At 34.5% G+C, this 25,151-nt stretch overlaps 1 protein-coding gene and 1 long non-coding RNA gene across 10 annotated transcripts in view; one reads left to right on the plus strand and one right to left on the minus strand.

The window, feature by feature from the left end:
• Fili (Fish-lips) overlaps positions 1-25,151 on the minus strand; it is a 603,882-nt gene that overhangs the window by 342,491 nt on the left and 236,240 nt on the right. Inside the window, exon 3 of one of the 9 annotated variants that reach the window (XM_067770549.1) lies at positions 2,977-3,013. The exons of the other annotated variants lie outside the window; for them this stretch is intronic. The gene's annotated coding sequence lies outside the window, so the exon portion shown is untranslated. The remainder of the gene's footprint in view (positions 1-2,976; positions 3,014-25,151) is intronic. 9 annotated transcript variants of the gene reach the window in all.
• Positions 4,327-4,877, plus strand: LOC137243188 (uncharacterized). Its single transcript, XR_010950471.1, has 3 exons — positions 4,327-4,530; positions 4,595-4,720; positions 4,778-4,877. It is a non-coding gene; the product is annotated as an uncharacterized lncRNA (long non-coding RNA).

The raw sequence follows: 25,151 nt of genomic DNA on the forward strand, positions 1-25,151 counted from the left end.
AAAGTATAAACGTGAAACTCTGTGATATATTTTATAAGCTTTTATTTAGTTTCACTTTTGTTGTCTGTAATGGAATATTGCAAGTTAAATTTGATACACTTCCCGGTGTCCGATTGAGCTGAAATTTTGCACATATGTATAACTCCGATGACAATGCAATATTACTTTGCTAGAATTCGATAAATTAATCGATAACACAGTTATCGGTAAAGATTTGTATTTACTTTGGCATAACAGCCTAAGCCCCATACAAACCCGCCGGTACCTATCCGTGGATTGTGATATTTGGCGTGGTGAATCACGCGTGTCACGCGTGGTGAATCTCAACGCTTGCGAAAAGCGGAGACACAACCCACAAACCTCTGTTGTATTTCTGTGTATAACCAACATAGCTGAATTTTTAAGGCTGTTTAACTCTGTAATCTTTTCTGTAATTTATTTTGCTTTTGGAAAAATTACCTATTTGAAAAAAACTGGCAGAAAAGTATTGGCATAACAGCTTAAGTTAAATCAAGAATGGAAAAACTTGGAAAATTTGAGCAGATGTGGCAATTACGCGTGCCCGTTGAACGAAATATTGACAATCTATTGATAATCGCTACGAAATTAGCGACATTCCATCAACTTAGCAGCACTTTAGCAATACTACTGTTATTATTTGGCCGCTCAAACACACCCATATTAATTGTGCATTAAATTTAAAATATACAACTCAAAAATGACTCCGGTTGTTATGTCCGCAGCATTTATTTAGTGCAAATACAACATAATAATTTACACGGCCAAAGCCATAATAATTTGCACGGGTCATCAATTCTTTCTCTGATTCAAAAGCTGAACTACCAGCGCTACCGCCATCAGCTCAGTGTCATCATTGCCAGTAGCGCCAATAACACCAAACTCGTGCCTGACACACAAAAGTCGTTTCACTCAATAGCGCAAGTGAAATGTACTACGCACTCACTACTAAGTAACGTCCAATTAATCGATTGGAGTTATTTCGTCAATGAGCTACCATTGAGCTGACACCGCATTGGCGCTGGCGCCATACAATTTACATCACTAAAATTGCACGAATGTCCAGGCTCATGACTTTGTTAATCCAGATGGTGAAAACGAAGACTCAAAGGAATGCAACCTTGCAAACAACAGCCGCCATTTTCAAAGTGTAAAAATTCTGTGATACAACGTACGCTAACGCCGTTAGGCTGTTATCGGTAAGTGTTGCATACTTTTCTGCGCGCTTGATTTTGTTTTACAGATTTTTGGCGATGGAATTTTAGCTAAGCGAAAGTAGAATTTTATTTTAAAACAGATTTAACCCACAGATGAGAGATCTGCAATAAGTAGTTGTAAACTGAACGCGGCATAGGCAGAGTTAAGTTATTTAACACTGTTTGACATAATTTTATATGTGCTCTCTGTCAAAAATGCTTCAACTAACTTAGTCACATTTTATTTCGATTATGAATATGCCCCAATATATTCGGATTATGATATAATAAAATTAAAGAAAAAAATAAAATTAAAGAAAAAAAACTTTTTTAAAAATAAGCTTTTATTATTGGCTAATAAAATTAACTAAAAAGTAAGTTGGTGCATTAAAAGAAATGGATAGAATGAGAAACGTTACAAATAACTAAGTAAAGATTACGTAACTAATTTAAACAATATTTTACCCTACTAAAAATTTAAAAAAATTCTTATTTAAATTAAATTTAAGAAAAAGGCTTTTCTAAGAACAAGCTTCTATTACTTGTTAATAAAACGAACTAAAAAGTAAAAAATAAAATTAAAGAAAAAAAAACTTTTTTAAAAATAAGCTTTTATTATTGGTTAATAAAATTAACTAAAAAGTAAACAATAAATTGACTCTAAAGAAATATAACACTTTATAAGTTCATTGTAAGCTTTAACGATAATTAGGCTTTTTCGCTTCCGACAAAAGAATTCTATATTGTACATAATTATATATTTTTAACATTAAAACTTTACACCTAAATTATTAAACCTTACAGTTTATATCACAGTTCTAATTGTTCTAATAAAAGCGTGTTATATTGCGATAGCAAGAAAAGGAGATCCTAAATGTTCTTAATTATACCATCAAAATTCAACACGTTTTTTATTAGAACAATTAGAACTGTGATATAAACTGTAAGGTTTAATAATTTAGGTGTAAAGTTTTAATGTTAAAAATATATAATTATGTATAATATAGAATTCTTTTGTCGCAGACGAAAAAGCCTAATTATCGTTAAAGCTTACAATGAACTTATAAAGTGTTATATTTCTTTAGAGTCAATTTATTGTTTACTTTTTAGTTAATTTTATTAACCAATAATAAAAGCTTATTTTTAAAAAAGTTTTTTTTTCTTTAATTTTTTTTAATATATCATAGAAGATTTCATGAAAAAACCATTTTGATCGGAGCTATGTATAATATATATCCCATACAACCGATCGTTCAGAAAGAAAGATTTTTGGCCATTTCTCCCTTAGTTTCCAATATAAAAACGTGAAACTTGGTGATATATATTCTAATATATCATATTCTAATATATCATATTCTACGTAGAAGATTTCCTGTAAAAATTATTTCGATCGAAGCTATATATAATATATCTCCTATACAACCAATCGTTCAGATAAGGGGGTTTTTTGCCATTTTTTATATTTATCTTAAAATCGTTTAGGTAAGACAGTCCCGTCCTTACTTGTTTTTAATTTCAAATTATTTGGAATTTTTTTGGCGCGCTCAACAGAGATTGCACAGTGACATTATAGCTTTTTATTTTACCAAAGGGGGAAAGGGTTACGAAAGGAATAGCAACAAAAATGAAAAGGTTAGATACAAATCACATTGTATGCAACGCAGCATTCAAAGTGATGAAGAGGTAAAATTGAGAAACGTGTTCCAGTAACCATCGCCGTAGCAATATTTGAAAATTATGCAAACTCTATAAATTTACTTACATTTTGTTTGGTTTAAGCTTTTGCATATTCAACATACCTGAAAGGCAAAAGAACGATATATTTGAAATAAATATGTTAAGTAAAACTCGTTTCATAAAACAAATACGGACTTAATCTTTTTTTTTTTTTTCTTTTTAGGAAGTGTAAAAATTTTTTTTATAATATATATAATATCATATTAGGAAGAACATTTGAAACACTCTTCAGAAAACGAATGTCAATTTGTACTTTTCCTAGACGAAAATTGATTGAGCTTAAAGACGGCGTACTCACTATTCAGAAAACTGTAAAATAAAACTTAGAAATTTTCATCATTTTTTTCGAATTTTGAGTTAAGTTTTTATACATAGTTATAGTTACAGAATTAATTATTGAAATATCCAAAATAAAGGAAAAAGGAATTTGTTTGACGAAACTTGATAACAATTTGGTACTGCAATTTTTTGTTCGCTGCTGTAAGTATTCAAACTAGAGAATTTCTCACGATTCTCGGTTCCTAGTGAGAATCTCGAAATACTCGTTAACCTCACGAGCTTCTTGACATTCAGTAAGAGCTTACGATTTCTTCTGGAGCACAATGAAAGTTTTCATAATACCACATATAAAAAACACCGAAATACACATATAGCTAATACAGCGTTCACATTTTATATCGAAAAGATCACGAGATCTGCGAGTATTTCAAAAAACGAGAATCTCGCGAGAAGCCGAGTTCTCGAGTCTTGAAATACTCTTATTTCATACACTTCATCTAGTTCTCTCTCACGTTTCTTTGGCCTTTTTTCCCTCAGTCGCCGCCCGCTCCTTCTACCTCTTCACCGAAAGAAATCGGGTTTGTTGTTCTTGAATTAACAGTTATCCAATTAAATTGATCGCTTTATTAGCACTTCAACCGATTTTTATTTTGTCAAGAAAACAAATTTATTTGATGTATATTGGAACGATTTTAGTTCAACCATTATCAAATTTGGTTTCAAGACAAACCGATTTCGGCATTGTGCCATCATCTGTGTCGATTTTTGTTCTCCACCCTGTCGGTAAATCAATAAAACCAAGTAAGACAAATTTATTTAGTTATTTCAACAGTAGAGAAGCTGTTGGTCTCAAACTAACAATATTCTGTAAAACGACAAATTCTCATTCCAATTAACTGATTTTTCTGTTAACAAGACTGATTGTATTGGTCATTTCAATAGCGAACAGCTGTCAATATTATGCAAATACATTAGCTGTTTTATTTAAAGAGAAGTTTGTTTTCACGGCGTCTCTACTTTTTTCTTATGACTATCATACTACAGAAATATCTGTAATATCTTTTAATTGTTTTTATTGGTATTTTTATAGGGTGACATTCAATATGAGAAAATTAGTGTCGACGCTCATGAATTGGTATCGGCGTTGTCAAAGTCGATAACTATTTTCGAGTGTTGAGGATTTTTTGGTATCGGCTAAAACAATATTGAAGTTCTGTTGACGTGGCGGGAAACAAAATTTGTCAACATAGCTTTTGGTGACGACAAGCGCTGCAATAAGAAATTCGGCTATTAAAATTTGGTAAACTAAGCCTTATTTATATTTATAAATATATGTTATTTATTTATTTTTAATTAAATTTCAGAAAATGGTAAAAATATCCAAAAACAACCAATTCACGGAGTTTGTTGCAGAAATTCCAACCAATTTTGAGTCCCAATGGCAAGGTGGGATTGGGATGCTCTCGGACCACCACTCAAAAATTCTGAAGGTGGGCAAAAGGTAAAAAGCTATTTATTTTACTACGTAACTTTTTGTGAAATTCAAGGTTTGGACCTCAAATGCAAAGAAAGCTTGTCCACACTAAACAAGAGTGCAGTGTCAAGGGATGGGGAGGATACAGGCAATTGGTGTTAAGCCCACTGGAGGAGCAGGTTACGAATTTAGTACATTGTTAAAAAATGAACTAAGTCAAAAATTTTACACTAAGCATCAAAAACCTGAACAAATTGTAAATAAACAATTGTCAAAAATATAGGGATCATAGTTTTTCTATAAAATTATCGATAACACGTCAACGTCGATACATTGTTTTAGTAAGTATTTGTTTTAGTAAATACGATTATGCATTGGCGCGATGTCGATGACGATACGGAGTGATGGTTGACATTGACAATCATTACTGATACTTAGCATAGACTTGACTTGACTTGGCGTAAACTTGGCAACTTAGCCACGATTATACTCCACTTAGCGTATACAATCTCATATCATAATCAATAAATGTCAATTTGTATGACAAAATGTCAAAATGAAAGGGAAACAAACAAATGGCATCTCAAAATGTAAACGTCACTTAGAACTTACATAGAAAATCAAAATTCAACAGACTTCTAAGTCAAGTTAAGTGTTGCCAAGTTTTGAGTAATCAGTAACATGCAATGTTCATTTAACAGAACTGTAAGTGACAGTTCTCAAGTCAAGTCAAGTCTATGCTAAGTATCAGTAATGGGCCCTTAAGAGGGGTGATTATTATTTGTTAGTTAACTCAGCAGAGCTAAGCGGCCACCGTGGTGTGACGGTGGCGTACCACGCTTACCATACCGAAAATCCTAGATTCAAGGATTGGAAAAAGCAACATCAGAATCTTTAGAGAAAAGCTTTTTTATTTATATCCCAGGTAAGTGCAGTGAAGTTACTTTCAACTATGTGTCTGGCTCACAGAAGGCAAATGCTGAGGATGACTTCAAACTTTCATCGAGATGATTGCTAACCGATGAAAATTGTTGTTATGGTCACACAGAGGCCTTACAAACTAAACCTAGTCCAAAGTGAAAGCTTACGTTCATGCCACAAAAAAGTTTTGCGAAATTCCAAAAAATATAAAAATTTAGCTTGGATATAAGATGCGTAAGTAGGTTGATGTTTTATTTTTTAATTTAATAGACACATAGAGCGCTACAAACCATTGTGGATAAAACAAGTGTGATAACTTCTGCATAGACGTCAAAATTACAAATAGAATGGATCACCTCATTTTTAATTGACTATCGCTGTCTCATTCTGTATCCCTTTCTATCACCCGCTGATATTTAACATCCTGTCAAAATGCTGCCAAATGCTAAAAAGTAGCCATATTGAACATCCTGTCAGGCAGTTGACGAATAAGATATCACACTTGTTTTATCCACAGTGCTACAAACCATGACCGAATACGAAAGCTTATTAAACGATTCGTTTCGACCTCATTTAGCTCTTAACGAGGGCAGGTATGTGAAGGCTAGAAATAAAATTTTGAGATAAATATGGAGAAAATAGTAATAAGATGAAGTAGAAGCAAAGAAGACATCTAATGAAGGAGATTAGACGATAACAACAACAAGCATTTAGTATTTTAATGTCTTATTTTAAGTCTCAACTGCATTTACTCAAAATGTATTTAAAATTATAACTGTAAAATTTATAGCAAAGTCATAACATTTTACTCCTTTTCGTTTTCCGCGGCTTTATTTTTTCATCAGGCTATTAAAAATATTATGTATTTAGCTTTTGTTTTCTTTTGTTTTAATATTTTATATTATTTTCAAGTCTTTTTGCATCATACGCTAACAAGTACCGCTATTTTTTAATGTGTTTGCTTATTACTGTGCTGTTTTTGTATTTTTATTTTTCTTGCGCATCAAATTATGTTTTAATTTTTATTTTATTTTGCTTTGTACATTTTGTAGTTTTAACATTTTTGACCCGCTTGTTTGAATTGTTAATTTTGTGTTTATGCTTTTGTGCCGTTATTTTAACTCGCCTCTTTTCCTATAATTTTTTTTTTTTTTTTTTTGATTTTCTTTTCATTACCCATTTCAATATTGCGCATAAATTAAACTGACCAAAATTTGTGTTGCTTTTTACGCCTCGTTAGTTTATGCAAAATATTTAGCCTAAGTAAATAAATATGGCTATGCAATTTAGGCGTTTTTGAAAATTACGATTTTTTCTTTCACCTTAATTGGGCACACCAAATGAATTATGCAAATAAGTTTGTCAATTTAGCTAGATAAACTGTAAATTGCTTGGGTTTTAATGGACTATTGGCATGAATATGTACCGGGTGTGGAATGATGGAAATATAGCTGTGCCAATTTTTATCAAATTTTGCTGACTATGTTCTTCTTTTTTTATTTTCGGCTTTTTGAGAAAAACCACTATGTATTTTCTAAATGAAACTATGCAAATCAGTCTCAAAAACGCTTTCGAAAAAGTTCGAGAATTCGGGAAAACGTTTTTATTAAAATTTCGAACTTTTCATTTCGACCATACGAATACTACCACCGAAATTTTTATGTTGGACGAAAACTAGAAATTTCACTTTGTAGCTGACAAAAACCAACACTCAAACTGAGCTTTATGCTTTTTTAAAAGTTGGTCAAAAATAAGATATGTGAGTTTCATTATTATAGATGGATTTCAGATTTTCTATAAATATTGATCATGTGGGTTAAAATAAACCTGACGTTCGTAACTCAAGCATTCTAAAAACAGCCTTTGCAAATCCGCTTTTGATGTCCTGCAACATTGATAATGCAGAAGAAAATCATAAATACAATAGCTCAGCGTAAAGCGCCAGTCAAGAGTGGTTCGCTAATGTTTCAACCAGAACTGGCCGCGGAACAGCAAGACCTGAGAGGTTAGGTTTGGGTAACAAACAAAAAGTGTTAAAGAGAAAATTTCATCACGATATCTCAACCTATTTAGGAGATATTAGCCATTATTCGCATCTGGGTAACAAGTTACTTCTCGAAAAGAGAACTAAAAGCAGCTGATAATTGCGGGTGGCTTATCGATGTGTTTATATGCATCAATCAGTTTCGAAGTTATCACCCAACATATGAGGCAGTGATAAATCTGGAGTCTCTTAACGAGAATTTGGTGTGTAGAAGGAGATTTAATGATGACCTTCGCGCAAATATAATAGTGCAACGAATAAATTCCCAAAGCGTAAGCTAAGTTATGGGCAGCCGTATTTTGCAGCGGCCGTTGGTGACCCCCTATTAGAGTGGTAGATACAGGTGGAGTAAGACTTGAACTCCCTTGGTTGTCCGAGTTCGCGTCAGTTGTCGAGAAACAGTATAATTTACTTGAAGGGAGGCAAACATCGGTTAGGCGGTTAAGCGCCAAAATTTTATGATTAATATGAGGTCTGAAATGACAGTTAGGTTTTCTTAGGTTGAAGTGGCTGCCTCCGCTGTCCAACTGGAGACTCACGTAGGCCGTTGTGGCCCGTTGTGCTACCACACGGGGGGTCCCTTTTACCTATTTCCCTACTTCCGAATAAGAATGTTTAGACCCCAGTGAGGCTAAACCAGCCGTTTGCCTGATGAAACGCAAGATGTCGTTTGTGTTTGCAGTTTCGAGCTCCGCAAGGCACCCAAAGGAGTGTCTGTGGAGGCATCGGTACCTGGTTTTCAACAGTGCGGGGCAGTGACACAGATAGTGCTCTACGCTTTCTATCTCCTCTTCGTCCCTACAGCAGTGGCAAAAGTCATTTGTCTGAAGACCCATATACGCACCGTGAGTGCCCATGAGACAGTGACCTGTAAGAAGGCCCACTAGTGGGCTTGTAGAGGTACGGCTTAACAATATCACCGATTGCGATCTCTTTTCATCCAGCTTAGGCCAGATTTGCTTGGATATACTACATGTAGGTTCCATGGCCCATCTGGCGTTTGCTTGATCCGTGAAAAGAGATCGCAGGCAGTGTTTGCAGGTGTTTAGAGGAGGGCTGGCCCAACCAGCGGATATTATTGTTTGCAGGTTGCTGCCTTCCCTAGCTAGCTCATCCGCAGCGCAGTTTCCTGAGATGTCACAGTAGCCAGGAACCCATATTATGCTTAGGTTGCAATTTTCAGCTAATTTGTTGAGGGTTTCTCTGCACTTCAATGCCACTAGTGACGAGGTGTTACTGCATTGCAGGGATTTTATGGCAGGTTGGCTTTCCGAAAAAATTGAAATAGAATTGGTCACTTGCAGGCTAGCAAGATAGAGGGCTGCTTCCCAGATAGGTATATGTTCAGCCTGAAAAACAGTGCAGTGGTCGGGTAAGCGAAAGCTCTCGCTTAGATTGAGCTTCTCCGAGAATATTCCGCTGCCGACTCTGTTGTTTAGTTTAGAGCCATCTCTAAAAACCCGGAGACAGTTACAGTTACTCAATTTCAAAGGAGTAGCCAGATTTAGTTGTTATAAAAAAATTTCGCTACACAAAGTTCGTTTACAACTTTATACACTGCAAATAAGCAAAAAAAACAAGAAACAATGGCCGAAAGTGTTATTCTTCGTAAGCAATTCTGAAAGTGTTAGTTTTCGTATGGTATTGCGTTGATTTGGAGTTCTCTGAATTTTTTCGAGTATGCAGTTCTGTAGCTCATTCAATTTAAGTCTCACAAAATACACGTTATTGCTTGCATTTTATTTTGCATTGATTTTTGAAATTTTATTTTAACACGCTTATATTAGCTTCACTTGTATGTGTGCTTGTTGGTAACTCTCTAGGCTAGGCGCGCAAAGGAGAGTTAGAGTTAGACCCATCTAGCGGGAATTATTGTAGACTCGCGGCAGTGGTTAAATAACTCGCTACAAAACGAGGTTGTGCTTACTAGCGGATGCACGAACCTCTGTGCTTTGGTGCTACCAACATTAAATATCTAAGTGGATTATATATACTAAAACGGCACCATGTTTACGTGTTTTTTAGTATTTTTTAAACTAAATTTATTTGGCTATTTTCGAAATATGTTCTTCTATAAAAAAATGTCCCTGTTTTCATAGAACTTTTTCGTAAAGCATCGAAAATTAAAAAAAAAAAATTCTAAATTGCCGAAATTTGATAAAAATTCTCAATGCTTTTTTTAGTAATGACGTTAATTTTTTTATGTTTGAATTGCATTATTATTCGAAAATCGTATTAAGTTAATGTTTTGCAATATATTCTTCTCGATAATCTTCAATCATATAAAGGAAATTACCCAATTTAGGCAAAATATTTCATGCCAAAAGGAATGGCCATAATACCTTTAAGCGTATAAGAGTATTTAAATATAAATTCATATGTCAGCAAAATTTATTTATTTGCATAGTTTAATCACCTTTTAGCTATTCAGCAAAATCGCCAAAAGACATTATAATTAACTATGTTTTTATAATTTTTTCACCGCTAAATTAGCGGAAATCCCTTCTTCCGTTCGTTAATACTTTTTATTTTTATTTTTTTATACAATTATTAACTTGTGGTAGCTGATTTGTGTTTGCGATTTTAATTTGGTCATTTGCATAAATGCAATTAGAAATTTAAAAATAAATTATTTTTTTTTGCTGGAAAGTAAATAGCATTAAAAGAGTAAATAAATTAAAATTGCATATGAACCAAAAAAATTTTAAATTTTTCCAATAAACAGCTTTAATAACTTAATGGAAAATTACGGCGATTTGGTAAATACTTAAAGCGGCAATGATGATAAATAGCAAAAGATTTTCATTTTAATTAAAATCATAAATTAAATGTCTGCGTCTTCAATTTTCTCAGAAGCTTCTACTAAAAATTAATTCATAAATACTCGACAACTTATGCCGATTAATCTCCATCCAAGCTTTCAGAATATAAATCCAACTTTTATGTTTTATTCACAAAAAAAAGGAAAATAAATTAATATGCTCATGAATAATTAAGTGCTTTAAGTCAAGAAAATTCAGCAGACTAATCCAACAAAACTTATCACTAATTGTGTAATGAATATAAGAACATAATGAGCAGATATAATGCGAAAGAAAAACGCCTGATTTTGTTGGCATTATGAAGTTGAGGAAAATGGGCAGCGCAAAGCAGCTTAATTAATAAATTAATGGGTGGGTAGAACAAGCCATATAAAATTTCTTCAGATTATTATAATTCATTGACTGGAAGGCGACAGCCGCTTAAGTCAGCATCTAAGAAACAATGGATAAATTTATACGTTTTGATTTGTTCATTTCACAACAGGGTGGAAATTTTACATATGTACTAGTGTATATTGCAGATTTTGTTTTTCGTCTTATCTCAGATTCCGTTTAGCTCTCTTCCACTCCGAAACACAATCCCACTAACGCTTCGAGTCAAACTCCAACTCCGACCCTAACTCCCACTCCTACTCCTGACCCATTTCCCCGATCAAATTGTGGTTTTTCTCTAGTTATTTTTATTCTGCTCCATCCCTTCTACCAAGTCCCAGTCCCAGAAAGTTGTATGTATTTTTGAATGTTGTTGCATAAAAATTCAAAACAAAAAATTGTGTTAAAAAAAATGCATGGGTATGATAATATCCGATTTTCAAACCCACTCAATATGCTCCCAAATTTTAAACGATTTTATGTCATCTGTTTTCATATTTCGTTTAGAGATAGAACGCTTTCGACATTGTGCCATCTACAGAGTAAATTTTTTTTTGTTGGTCATCCTGTGTTGGTAAAAACGCAAATGTGTATTGAAGCTATGTAAAGTATTGCTATGCTCTAGATAAATTCCACCTTAACTAGAGATAGTAAAAACGTTCCCTTATGAGATAAGATGATTTCATATCAATACTTGAGATGGTATAAGATTTTAGTAATTTCAATAGGAATACGAAATTTTATTTCGGCAACGAAAAATCGCGTCTCCCTATTTTGTTGTTTCATAATGAACCGGCACAGGGCAGATAGAAAGAATATTTTTTTTTACTTTTCAAGGTACATACATATAATCTCACATGCTTTCATATTCACTTGTGTCACCCTGTGTTGAAAAAATTTATACACTTGAATTCTTCCATGCAAATCAGCCATAGCAATACTTATTTAACGACATAGTTTTAGAAGATGCACATGGTGCGTAAAAACAATAAGCGGGAGTCGTTGGTGCCGTTTGTCGTATCGCTGTAGTCGTATCCCTAACGTAATCAGCTGTTTATCGTTACGACGGTAACCAAAAACCAATTGGTTGGCTACGATACGGTTACGACCTCAGCGGCACCAATAATCGATTGCATTGATTCTCATAAGGTTGGTCGAATCAGCTGTTATAAGGTTACCGATACGGTTACCGATAAAGCACCAATGTTTGCAGCTTTAGTTCTTAGCTTTTGAAGCTACATAAAGTTTTCTATAATAATATTTTAATTTAAACACCCTGTGCCAAGTGTTACGTCTCTTGAATTCGTCCATAGAAACAAGCCAAAAAGTGGAGTAAAATTATGAAATTTCAAAGCATCACCAAAATCGTAGAATATTACAATAATAACTAATGGCATACAAAATTATGAAAGGCTCATACAAATCATTGTACTTCATATGAAATACACTTTCCCACACCCGTCGCTAATGCAGAGCCATGACCATTAAGCTTGATTTTATATGTTAAAGAATAAATTTCTTATGCTAATAAACTCAAAGTTATATATGGCAGAATCGAGCTAAAAATGGCTGAAACTATATGAAAACACATGTGAGGAGACCAATAAAAGTTCGCTTAGCTTAATAGAAACAAATTTATATATTTTCGAATTTGTTTTAAATGGGCCTTAATATGGCACACCTAGATCGATAGGTCGAAAATCTGAAATTATGAAGTTATTCAAGCTACCGGGCTTTCCAATTCCACACCGGGTTTCCCATTTCAAAGCCGGGCTCCACAATTCAACTTCTCGCCGAAAGAGAGTTTGGTAAATTAAAAAAATCCATTGGCGTAATTTTTTGAGTTATAGGTGTGCGATATAAGTTATGCTACCAGCGAACTGCACGGATTTTCTTTGCCTAAACTTTGGCTTCGATATATTTCCAAATGTTTTACAGTTCTTTATCTCTCACTCTCCCACGAAAAGGAAGTCAGGGAGCACATTTTTTTGAAAACTTACATTAGATACAGGGTGTCATTTTTATATTAAAAGTGAATGAAAGTTTGGTATCAAACCATAAATTAGTTTCTGTAGACGAACTTCCGTTAGCGCCCCCGGCATATATAAAATTGTATAAATGGTACATGTACACTAAATTACATGGCTCCAAAATAACGGTTAAAAAAAAATAAAAAATAAAATTTGTTTTAAATATACCCTTATTAAGTTTTTTTCATAGCAAATTCCAAATAGATTTTAATGTTTAAAATGGTTCGTATCTGGAACTTTCAGGTTTGAGTTCCAGTATATATTTTTGGTATCAGCAAACACAACTGTTGATCAACCATTGAGTGATATTTTTCTGAACTAACCATTAATTTTGTACACTCAACATTTTCGATTTTACGTCAAATTACTGAGCATACATATTCTTGTGTGAATTTTGTGTTAAAAAATAGTTTTGTATAAGTTTACAGTTATTTGCTAACCACACTTTAAAAATAAATAAATTTAAGGCGCGATAACCTCCGAAGAGATTTTAGTCCGGGATTCTCTTCCAATTTACGTCGTGCTCCTTTCAATTTTTCTTACGAATTGGCGGGACGGGACCTACTTGTTTTATGCCGACTCCGAACGGCATCTGCAAGGCAGATGAGTTTTCACTGAGAGCTTTTCATGGCAGAAATACACTCGGAATGCTTGCCAAACACTACCGAGGGGCGACCCCGCTTAGAAAATTTTCTTCTAATTGAAAAACCTTGTTTCCCAAATTTTGATGTGACTTTGCCCGTGTGAACCCAGATCATCGGAACGGTAGGCAGAGCACGCTACCATCACACCACGGCCTTAAAAACGATTTTTAAGAGATATATTTGAATTGGGTAAAAGTTATTGTGGAGCTTTGCTTAACCATGTACAAAGTAAAACCATAAGTATGAAATAATCTCTTCTTACTTACTCAAAAAGCTGTGCATACGCGCTTAAGCCCAAATTAATAAATAAATGAGCTTTCATCCATAAATTCCCCAAAGCGGATAGATTGAGCAAAGAAACAAAAAAAACACAAAGCTGGGCTCACAAGCAAACAAAAACCTGAAAAGAAAAAATATCTGCGTTAAAAGCCCGCAGCTGCAGACAAAAAATGTTAACAAAGCAAATAGAACAAAAAAAGAGAATTATTACAAAAACCACAAAAGTACAAACAACAAATACAATGGATTAAACATGAAAGGCTATATTAGTAAACACAATAACTATAAATACATGCATATGTACGTTTGTATGTATGACAAAAAAATACATCAACAAAGCACGCAAAGCATTTTCATTTTTAGAAAGTCGTTCTATCTGAGTAGGGCTGGATCTGGCTATTAGCAGCGGTAGTTAACTTCTTATGTATTTGCCTCAATAGCCAGAAATCCATCTGCAACGCTGACTAATATTTTTCTTACAAAGTTTTCTCTCAATAGAATTTAACAAAAAAAAAAAAAAAAAGATATAAAAATCATCAAAAGATTGCCTTTAATGCTTGGTTATTATAATAAGTGCGAGACTCAAACACAACTGGAAGGCAAGTTATGCTTTTGTTTCTTACTCAATAGCCGTTTCGAACGAAAGTCAATATTTTGAGTTGGTAGGCCGCTAGTGGTTGCATATATACATAAATACATACATACGTAGCGGATACATAGAACCGCGCGAACTACTACTGGTAGCTCCCAATCGACCAAACCAAACAGCTGGCAAATCGACTCCCCATTGTTTGTAATTTTGTGCGGGCAATGATTTTAGAAGATTTTTTTTTGCAAATTTGTTCTTTGAAAATATCTGTGAACTACCAAATAATGCCTTCTTAACTACTGTAAGCCAAATCGACCGTTACAGAAAGAAAAAAAATCGTTAATAAGCCGAAAAGTGGAGCATAAACTGAATAATCAGCTACTCTTGAGCACGAGGGTTGAGCATAATTCGGCACACGGACAGTAAAAGGCTGGAGTTGCATTTCACTTTGGTCAAGTATTCATAGAATCTATTAAGCCAAATTCTAAGACCCTCATTATTGTAAAGTTGGACTGGTTAGGATGAAAATGATTCCCCTCTGTCAAATTTCATTCAGGGAGATAGATACAGTATACTGAGAAGCATTGCATGGGATCAAATTTTGATGGGTAAACAGAACGTCTAAGTATCTACTAGTTGAGAATACCGGTTCGACGTTGCTCGATTGAGCAAAAATTTTATTGCCAAATAAATATATTAAAGCGGCGAAAAACTAACAACAACAAAAAAGGCGTTGGTACCAAAAACTTAACCAGAAACGTACGAGCTTCATCGAGCTTGTTGGTAACAACCGTCTTGATATCGATAGCGAATTACTATCTTCTTGTTACCGATTTGTTATGGGCTTCTGATCGTTCAGTGCCCGCCTTCTTTCAGACCGCACGACGAATTACAGACGTGTCATGGATTTAATTTCAAAGTTTTATCGATATCTGTTTCATATCAAACCGACGATCTGTCGATAACAAATTAGCAACACTCCGATAAGAAATCGTTACAAATCCATAGCAAATTTATAGTATAGATATATTTATAAAATAGATAACCTTTTCAAACCGATAACTATTCGATAACAGATCAATAACTTCGCAGTAATAAATAGATAACATAATGATAAAATTTTGATAACTTTCCAATAAATAATAGATAGCCTCTTGATAGTAAATCAATAATTTTCCGATAAAATATCGATAACATTTTGATTAAAAACCAATAAATTTTTCCGAAAAAATCGATTGATTTTCGATCGTAAGTCGATAAATTTTAAACAAACCGAAAACTCGTTTATCAATGCTAGGAAACTCGTCGATAATCTTTGTACATATACCTCTTTGATAGTAGTTCTTATGTTCTATGTTCCTCCGTTTAGCATATCACTTCTAAAGACTACGTTTAGGCTTACACTCACCCTACGCTTACATTCTGGAGTCTACCATACCATGCGTTAAAAAATATGTTTACGTTGATATGGAGCTCTGCTACGCCAAGCTACGCGCAAGCTCGAAGTGGTTAAATCAACAACAAATGATTGGAATATGCTTCGGAGATAGGAAACATTCTTGAGAGAGAACCAAGTGACCACCCTTCAAAAAACTGCATACTGGCATCGTTGTAACCTTGGAAGGAGCCGCTGTACTTGAAAATGGACTTATGAGTGTTTTTTTCTTATTTCTTGGACGTTGGGGCAACGCACTGCACTCAAGTAGCCCAATGATACCAGGCTAGTCGCGTTCATGTACCCACACCACTGTTAAGTTAAGTTGAACTGGTCAGTCAATAAAGACTTCACATAGTCTGAATGTGTCCATAGCATTCCCAGAACTTGTTTGACCAAACGGAAAACCTCCAATTAGACAGACTTATGTTATAGAATAACTCCGTTCTCTTCGCAAAACCATGAAGTTCTGGCAACTCGGTCGCTTCCATTAGCTGGAGCCCTGACCTCGAGAGCGCAGAATAAGAACAGATAATGTGCTCAACCATTTCTTTCTGCAGCATCGTAAGCTTTAAGTCTTCCCTCTTTAGGGGTAAGAGTAACTTTTTGAGTCTAATATCGTAGGATTTGCACATGGTCTTAGAAATTTTGCAGCTCTGCAATTCTTGCCTCCTTTTGATTCCTTCCATGCGGATTAGGAAGTATATCGTTCAATTGAGTGCTGCACCCTCCTTTGCGAACTCATCGCCCCTTTCGTAACCTTATGTCCTTTTATGATGAGGAGCCCATTATAGATGTATGGTCCGACATGAATGAAGTTACTCCAAAGCTTCTTTGACACTTTGCAAAGCTCAAAATCTTTCCTTGGGAACACAAAACTTATCCCTTTAAATTTAATTGATTATTATATATTAAGCTTTTAAAAATTCTCATAATTACAGCGAATTTTCTGTTTCACGTATTAATCATTGAGCGGTTTACAAATGTTATCCTGATTTTGCAGTTTTTGTTGTTAGTGCATTTAAATACTCTGCATTTGTGGCTTTGGCAATGATTGCCAATGTTTTAATTAAATTAAACAAAAATCAAACCACACAGCTTTTACAAACCCATCAGGTCAAAAAAGTAGCGACAGTGGAACGCAACTTAAATTTTCTGGTGTTGTTCCTACTTGAGTTCGAATGATTCAAACACATCAAAATTTTCTGAATTTATAAATATGTTACGAAGTTATCCTACAGTGGAATTATCCAAGAAAAAGTTTCGAAACTGTGTTAACCGAAAGCGAACTTTTCAAGCATGCAGTTATGGTAAGGAGAATAATTTAGAAACACAGCGAAACTCATTTTTTACTTCAGACGCGATCTCATCGAAAAAATTGGTTTGATCCAATACCCAGCAAACGGTCAAAGCAATTCATTAATAATACCACAAAATGCAAAGTTTCATATCCGGCCCACTGTGCAAAGCTGCCTTCAAACACGAGCGAAAAAGGCTGCATCAAACGAATTGTTTATGTGGGTGTTCGAAAGGTAATTAACAACAAATACATTAAGCATTTAATGTCAGAAACATGAGACTATTGAAACCGCACTTTTTACAAAAACAATAAAAGTGCTAAGACAGATGGATGAGAAAATACAAAAACAATTAACAGCTGATTGTGAAGAAAACACAATAACAAATAAGAACGATAAATGCAAGCAATTAAATCAAGATAGCAACAACAAAATGATCAAAAAGTTAAAAAAAAATGGCACAATAACAAGATGAGCAGCGGTAATAAAGAGAAGTATAACAACAAAATGAGAAACAAAACCAACTACAAAATTAACACAAGTTAACTGCTGCAGCCGCAACCACAACAAAGTCAAACTAAATTAACAACATTTTGTTGTAATTTTTTTTTCCATACGCAGCGGCAATCAACCAAAGTGTTGCCACACATGACGTGCTTACACGTGCACAAACATACATACATACGAGCATATTGTGATATGTGTTGCTCCGTAGGATAAGGTTGCATGTTCGATATGCAGCATGCGACCCAGCATGTTGTCTGCCCACCCGCGCATGCAACGCATGACCTCTAAATGTGGAGCAGTGTCTTTGTGGTAAAAAAAGGGCGTGTATGTTGAACTGGCATAGATAGATGTATGCATGTTGTTGTTGTTTTTGTTGCTGCTATTCAATGTCTGTTGATTTGAGCACAGCATGTGGCAACATTGTCCCAAACACTTTGTGCTTTGCAAAAACTTTAGTGGTGGGTGCGTGTTGTGTGCGCTCGGGGTTAAAAGTTGTCGTTAAATGAGGTTCGTGGCAGTGTAAATATCAAACATTAGCGTATAATTAAATCGCCCACAACATATTGCAAGGAAACATGAGAAACCTAAGCAACAATAAAATTGCTTACTACAAATGATGCCATTCAGACGGGCATAACCCGGTTCGATCCCGGCTTTATATACCCAGTGATGAGTTTTGAAATACAAATACATTTTTTTTTTCTTCTATAAAAAATTTTTGCTTAGGGAAGTGTAGTTGGTAAATAATTGGCTGGTTGGTAAATTAAAATTATTATTAAAAAAAATATCCCTATGTAAATTTTTGGGCAGACATATGTAATTTTAAAACTTTAGTCGACCCAGTAAATCAGCTGGTTTTATTTAAGCAAGTAAGGGGCTTTATTTTTATATATGGTACAATAAAGACTAGCATACCTGAAAGAGGTTGTCCTGCCCGAAAGTTGGCTTGTTTACGTTTGAAAATGCTCCTTCTTTCCCTTGCAATCACTATCTTTCTCCTCCAAACCATATTTCTTTTTCTCCATTCGGATACATGGAGTACTAGGCGCTGTTAGCATCAAACTATTAAACTAACCGCAACGGTCATAAGCTTAATTGACCACTTTAAGTGGACATACGTTCAATTGACTTTATGGCCTTCATAAACTTAATTTAAATAGTTTTCTAACCTCAAAGAACTTTACGCCGAACCCATTTTTAAACCGATTTTTCACTCAAATTAAACCAGAGCTTAGATTTTACCAGTTTAATAGGTAAAGGTGTGAAATAAAAAAGTTGGCTTTATGGCCACTTTGGAAATATGAGTTGAGCATTCCAGAAAAGTAGAATTTTCATGACTATTTTAAAGGTTAGATTGTGTGGCTTTTTGGAGCTGTTATAAGTTTAATTGACTTTATGGCCGTTGAAACTGTGTCACCCCTCCCAGTACATAAATAAAAAAAGTTTAACACGAGACGCTTAGTTATAAACGGAAAAGTCAAAAGAGATAAAATTTACAACAATAAAGAATTTGCAAAAATAATTGACCTTGTGGCCACTTGAGAGAAACGAGTTGACTTTATAACCATTTCAGAAAAGTAAACTTTTCATAATATCAATATCGTTGACATTATAACCATAACTTCATTGATCATAACTTCAATTGACCTTACGGTTATTTGAAGGGTGACTTGTAATAGTGTCAATGGAGCCAGCGGAAATTTTAATGGATTCGCTTTTGAAAAAGAATTAATATCAAAGGCATTAGTTCCAAATTGGAAAGAGAATTAATGTCAGAACCATTTTAGAATAAAAGTAACTTCCATTAATTTTCTTCTAAAAAGCGACCTCATGGCATAAATGCTTTCTTATGCCACTGCCTATAGTTCTCTCTAACACCGAACTTTGGAATAAAATGTTGCACAAAAATGTATTCCAAATATGATTTGCGTATTACGATACGATTAAACAAGTTTCGATGGCATTGTTTGCAGGTTATTGCGAATAAATATCTTAAAACCGTATCATCTTAATATATAAAAATCACGTGTCACTATGTTTGTTCCCGATGGACGCCTAAACTACTGAACCGAACTGAATTTGTTTTGCACTCCGTGTGTAGTTCGATCTAACTTGAAATATAGGATAGGTTCTATCTCAGTTTGTAGTCGAAATATTATTTTATTGCAAATTTTTTTATTTGTTTATATGTAATATTAAAATGTTACGTATATGTACCGGCACTCACATTTTCAGGTGGTGCGGATATACTTCCGTGTAATTTGTTGGTGTTTAATTAAACAACGTGCTTATCAATAAAAAATATTATAGCGAATGATATCAAGTAAAGCACATCACCAGGCCCGCCGAAGGTGGGGGGAGGGGATTAGCCCCGGGCCCGGGGTTTCTGAGGGGGCCGCGATTTAGAGGTACTATGACATTTTTTTATATATATTATCCAGAGACGGACTGGGAATGAGACTCGGAGTGGGACTGGGACTGGGACTGGAATAAAATACATACCACCCTCTGGGACAGGCAATAAGGGATGCAGAAGAATGAGAAAAATTGAGAGAAGAGAAAAGAGAGAAGGAGAAGGATATGGAGAAAGAGATAGAATGAGACGAAGATGGAGATAGATGAAGCGAAAAAGACGTAGGGAGGAGTGAATAAAAGGAAAGTGAAGAGGGGGGGAGGGCAGAGTCAGACGGAAAAAGCTTATTAAAATGTATGCAGATAGGCCAAATTTATGGCAAAACAACGTCTGCCCGGTCTTCTAGTAATATAAAATGAAAATGTGGCCGACTCAGTGCCACAGAAATTCTTGAACTGTCTAACAACCGCGACGCAATTCAAGGTTTTATTACTTCCAGCTTATGTTTGCGCGGGCGGTGTTAGATAATCCCAAAGCGTACTAAAGTCAATTTATATTAGTTCCAGTTCAGGTTTGGAATTAATGTCATTGCCCTTAATTCGCTTTTCAAAGGGAGCTTATGTCAGTTGTCGCTAGTTCCATTGTCACTATTACACGTTACATTTGAAGTGATGTTGTGGCCGTTGACCGTATGTCACTCCTCCAGGTATGCAAATTAGTATAATTGAATATAAGATGCTATTAAATGATAGACAAGAAACCTGGGTCGAAGAAAAAATTGCAAAAGTTCGCCCTTAAATTTGAAAGCTATGTTCAGTAAATTTTGGAATTTGTTTTTTTTTTTTTTCGATCTCTTCCGAAATAGTTTTTTTATTGCACCTTGGTCAATTGACATCTGTTTTTTTAAATTGATATGTCGTTATTTTTCTTTCGAAAAGCTCTGCGATTCCTTTTAATATCTGAGTTTCTTCTTGAGATCTAAAGCCGTTTTAATATAATCAAATAGGTTACAATAAGAACCAGTGTTGCAAAAATAACAAAAACTAAAATTTTTATTTTTTGTAGCGGAGCTAACCCAGTATATTGTAAACCTTTTACTTACAAAATATTTTTCCTTCTGAGTGTTGTTGCATTATTAAACTTTATTTGAAGTTAAACAGCTATAGTAAAAAGACCAAAAACAACAAAAGCAAAACCAATTTCAATTTTGCAGCACTCAACTAAAAATAGTCAAAGCGTTTAGATCCACCAAACCTCGCCTTGCCACACTGCTGTGACTGCTGTGTCAACATCATAGGTGGTCTATTCATCGCGGTCGTTGTTACCAGATACCAAAATATACAACAACAACAAGTATACAGAATACAGCCACTAGCCAAAAGCTAACAACCACAAACTGTTTAATAGTCAGTTGACTCGTTGACTGGTTACCCAAAGATTAGCAGATACTTAATTAAAGCTGAATGTTGTTGCTTTTATTGCTTTATTGTATTCTTCATAATGTATATCCAATAAAATAATTATAAAAAGCTTAAGTTTACTTTGCAGCTCTCTTAGTTTGCCTTTTGTTGAGCGCTATACAGCGGTTACGCGTGTATTTGCCTACGCTTACTCGTGACTGGTGTGAAATTTAAGCTATAATATTCAAATTATTAAAACTTATTCAGTATTTATGTTTAGTAATAAAGAAATTTTGGGACGGTATAACTTTGACGAGACTAAGTCCGTCCTTTCTTTTAATTTGTACAGAACTGATTTGTAGCTTTCCTAAAAATTGGCGGACCTACTCGATCCTTAACGACGAGGCAGCGCTAGCAATAGCTGGAATGTATCCAACCGTCATATTGGCAAATGAAAAAGCGAAGATTTCTATGTGTGAAAATACACGCTCCGAAGCACGATATATTAGAACGCAAAATGGCAGCAGTTGATCATATGCTATAGAATCGCGCGATGTCATGGCAGATACAGTGAGGTAATTAAGAAGTATGGAAAGGCTGTACCGTAGACGAAGCGACCAAAGAAACGCGGTTTTAAAATAATGCCTTTCGATACCGAAATAATCTAATAAATAATCAAAACATTAAATCATAGGCACGATTGAAAACAAGTACGCTCCAACCGTCCAAATAACAACATGGGAGTGAACGATTATTACCAACACTAGGCTAAGACACGGATCGGAGACAAGGTCTCTTCAACCGTTCTAACTGCGGAGTGATATGGATTCTTAAATGTAGAAAAGAAAAAAGGAAATACAAGTGATTTGAGAAATGCTCTATCCGACCATGCAAAATGTGGCCGGAGCGATATACACTTCGTCTAAGTAAATACGCGTATATGCCGAGCGTCTTTGAAAGAATTGCAACGTGACCCCAACAGATGTAGAACATAGTGCTTAGCAGACCTCTCGGCAGAAAACATGAGGGTGGTACCGTGGGGTACAGTACTAAGACGGTAGGAGGTTTAGTGCGGTTAAAGTACCATATTAATTTTTAGTCTTTTGTTGCTTCATGGCAATCAGTTTTCTCTCCGCCTTTCGGCCATTCTAACTTTAATTTTACAACTCCACTCAAATAATAAAAGCTATGATTTTTTTTTATGTAAAAAAGTCTTCCGCCCAAACTCTTCCTACATTTTACATTCTTCCAATTAAATTCTAAAATCTTCAAACTTTTGCAACTGATATCGTTAAAAGCAATGTCCTGTCCTATTTCGAATGTCTTTTTGTACTTTAACATTTTAGTTGTGCTACTACAAAACACGAAGCATACTTTCAGGCGCTTAAGTATCGATTATCAGCAAGAAGCTTGTTTTAGCTCTTTCTTATTTTGCCAACAAGGTTTTGGCTTTATTTTACTTTATTTTTAAAATTATATCCTTTTATGTATTCTTTATATCTTTATCTCACACTACAATATTATATGGTCTAGTTTCCATTGATATTGTAAAACTAACTGTTAACTCAAGGAAGTTGATACTATTAAATAAAATGTGTAATAGTTTTCTTTTATTAATGCCAAAAGCGCTCTGCAAGAGGAAGATAAAAAGGTAAGAGATGCTCCAAAAATAAATAAATATATAAAAAGTTTTGTTATAGAACAGAATATAAGTGCGAGTATGTATATGTACTTGTGCATATGTGCATGAATGGGTATAGAAATGTACATTACGGTGGTCATTATGAATAAGATTACCAATTTTTTCCAGTTTCACCCTTTCAAATGATATTATCAAGAATAATAACATTAAAAATCTAAATTGGTCCCCTTGGAGACGACAACAGGATGCCGCATAGTAATGAAGACTCAAAATATAAAAAAACAAAATTTTTGTTTTCTTTAAGTTTTTGTTTTCGAATACTCAAAATCGATAAAATTATATAAGGAGATATTATATATAAATTTTAGTTCTGAGAGGAACCGATTAAGGGATGTCGCACATCGGTTCAGGTTAAGATTACGCTATGAAGTCTCAATATATTGAAATATGAACTTTAACACCTGTGCGAATGCACTTAACCAGTTTCAATAAGGATCAAAATGTATCGATTTCGCGTATTCGAAAACAGAAAAAATTAAAAAATCTTAGCCTTGACCGCTGTGCGACAGCCCTCAATCATTACTAATCGGAATCAAAATTTATGTGTGATTTTATTGTCCAGATGTTACCGTTTAAAGAAACTTAATAAAAACAGTAACTTGATTTATAAAGCCCACTCTAATGTACATATGAAGTCAATAGGGATGACGATTTTCGAGATTTTTTGACTTTCGGCATTTTTGGATCTGAAATTTCAATACCAGGATCCCGGTATTGTCCAAAAATTAAGCCCTTTAGATTTCTTTAGGGGTTTTTGATAACACTGCTAGGTCACTCTCCGAAGGTATTGACGGCACTTTGCTACTGATGCGCCTCTGAGCATAAATCAGCTGTTTTATCCAAACAGTGTTGAAATGCATAAGAATAACTCCATAATATATTTTTTTTTTTTTCTTTTAAATATTATGATAGCTTATCTATACGTTTTGAAAATAAAGCGTGTATATATGGAGCATGTAGTAGTTTTCTCACACATACACCCAAACACATACTTTTATAATGTTTGCGTATATGTACTTTTCAAAAAACAAAATGAGCTGTTTTTAGCCTTAAAATTAAAGCTTCAGCTTCGTAGTCTGAACTGAGAAGAACGAAGGTTTGTTAAAAAAAAAGCAAAATAAGGTAAGAAATGGAAAAGGAGAGATATAAATAACCAGAATTATGTGAAGAAGTGAAGGAATAGGCATAGGTAAAGTGGTAGGAGGGAGAAAGCGAAAGGGAACAGAAAAATGTGCGAAAACGAGCGAAACTTCGGTGATATTAGCTGCATCACCTATGACTCCTGCACTGGGCAGGGGCCTTAAAAAAATTTCTGAGATAAGGCGTTTTTGAAGTAAATTCCCAATCAGTGTGTTTTTGAAAAATATTCCCAGATAGAGCGTTTTCGAACTGGGAGGCGAGGTAGTCCATTCATCGAAAAGGCATCAAAGCTCCGGTACATCCCTGAACCACACTACCACAGTTCTACATTCATTACTGATTCTTGTTTTGGTAAGAACAACTTGACTATCTACAAATATAGCATCGATCAGAAAAAAAAGCAGTAATAATTTTTAAGAAATTTCGTCTAAAAAGGGTTTCCTTTTTTTCTATATTTTTTGAGGAACAATTTTGTAACTAAATCAATCTCGAAATTTTTATTTGGCTAAAACCAATCAATTTTACTCAAACAACGTACAAGTTGAAGGTCAACCCAAAGTCGCATTGATTTTTGAAAACTTTTTTCAAATCCAGTAGTCAAACTCTCATGTTCTCCGGTGGTGTTCCGAAAGCGATGTTCTGCTGGTCACTATATTTGTTTGGATCAACAAAGGTCATAAGAGTAGGCTGGAATACGCTGATAAAGCCAGACCCTTACAACATTCATAAAGTTATACTTTCCTATCAGTGAAAGGGCCATTCGTTTTCCACCCGATGTAGGTTAGATATAGTTTTACAGAGGGGTCGCTATAAGCGTAATATCTCGAAATAATCTCATTGAATTTTCTGATTTGTTAACTAAAATCGTTCAGTGATTAAGCTGTTTAAAAACAAAAAACACGCTTGTCACA

The sequence above is a fragment of the Eurosta solidaginis genome, chromosome 3, assembly GCF_040869045.1.
Source record: "Eurosta solidaginis isolate ZX-2024a chromosome 3, ASM4086904v1, whole genome shotgun sequence".
In the NCBI taxonomy this organism is placed as follows: domain Eukaryota; kingdom Metazoa; phylum Arthropoda; class Insecta; order Diptera; family Tephritidae; genus Eurosta; species Eurosta solidaginis.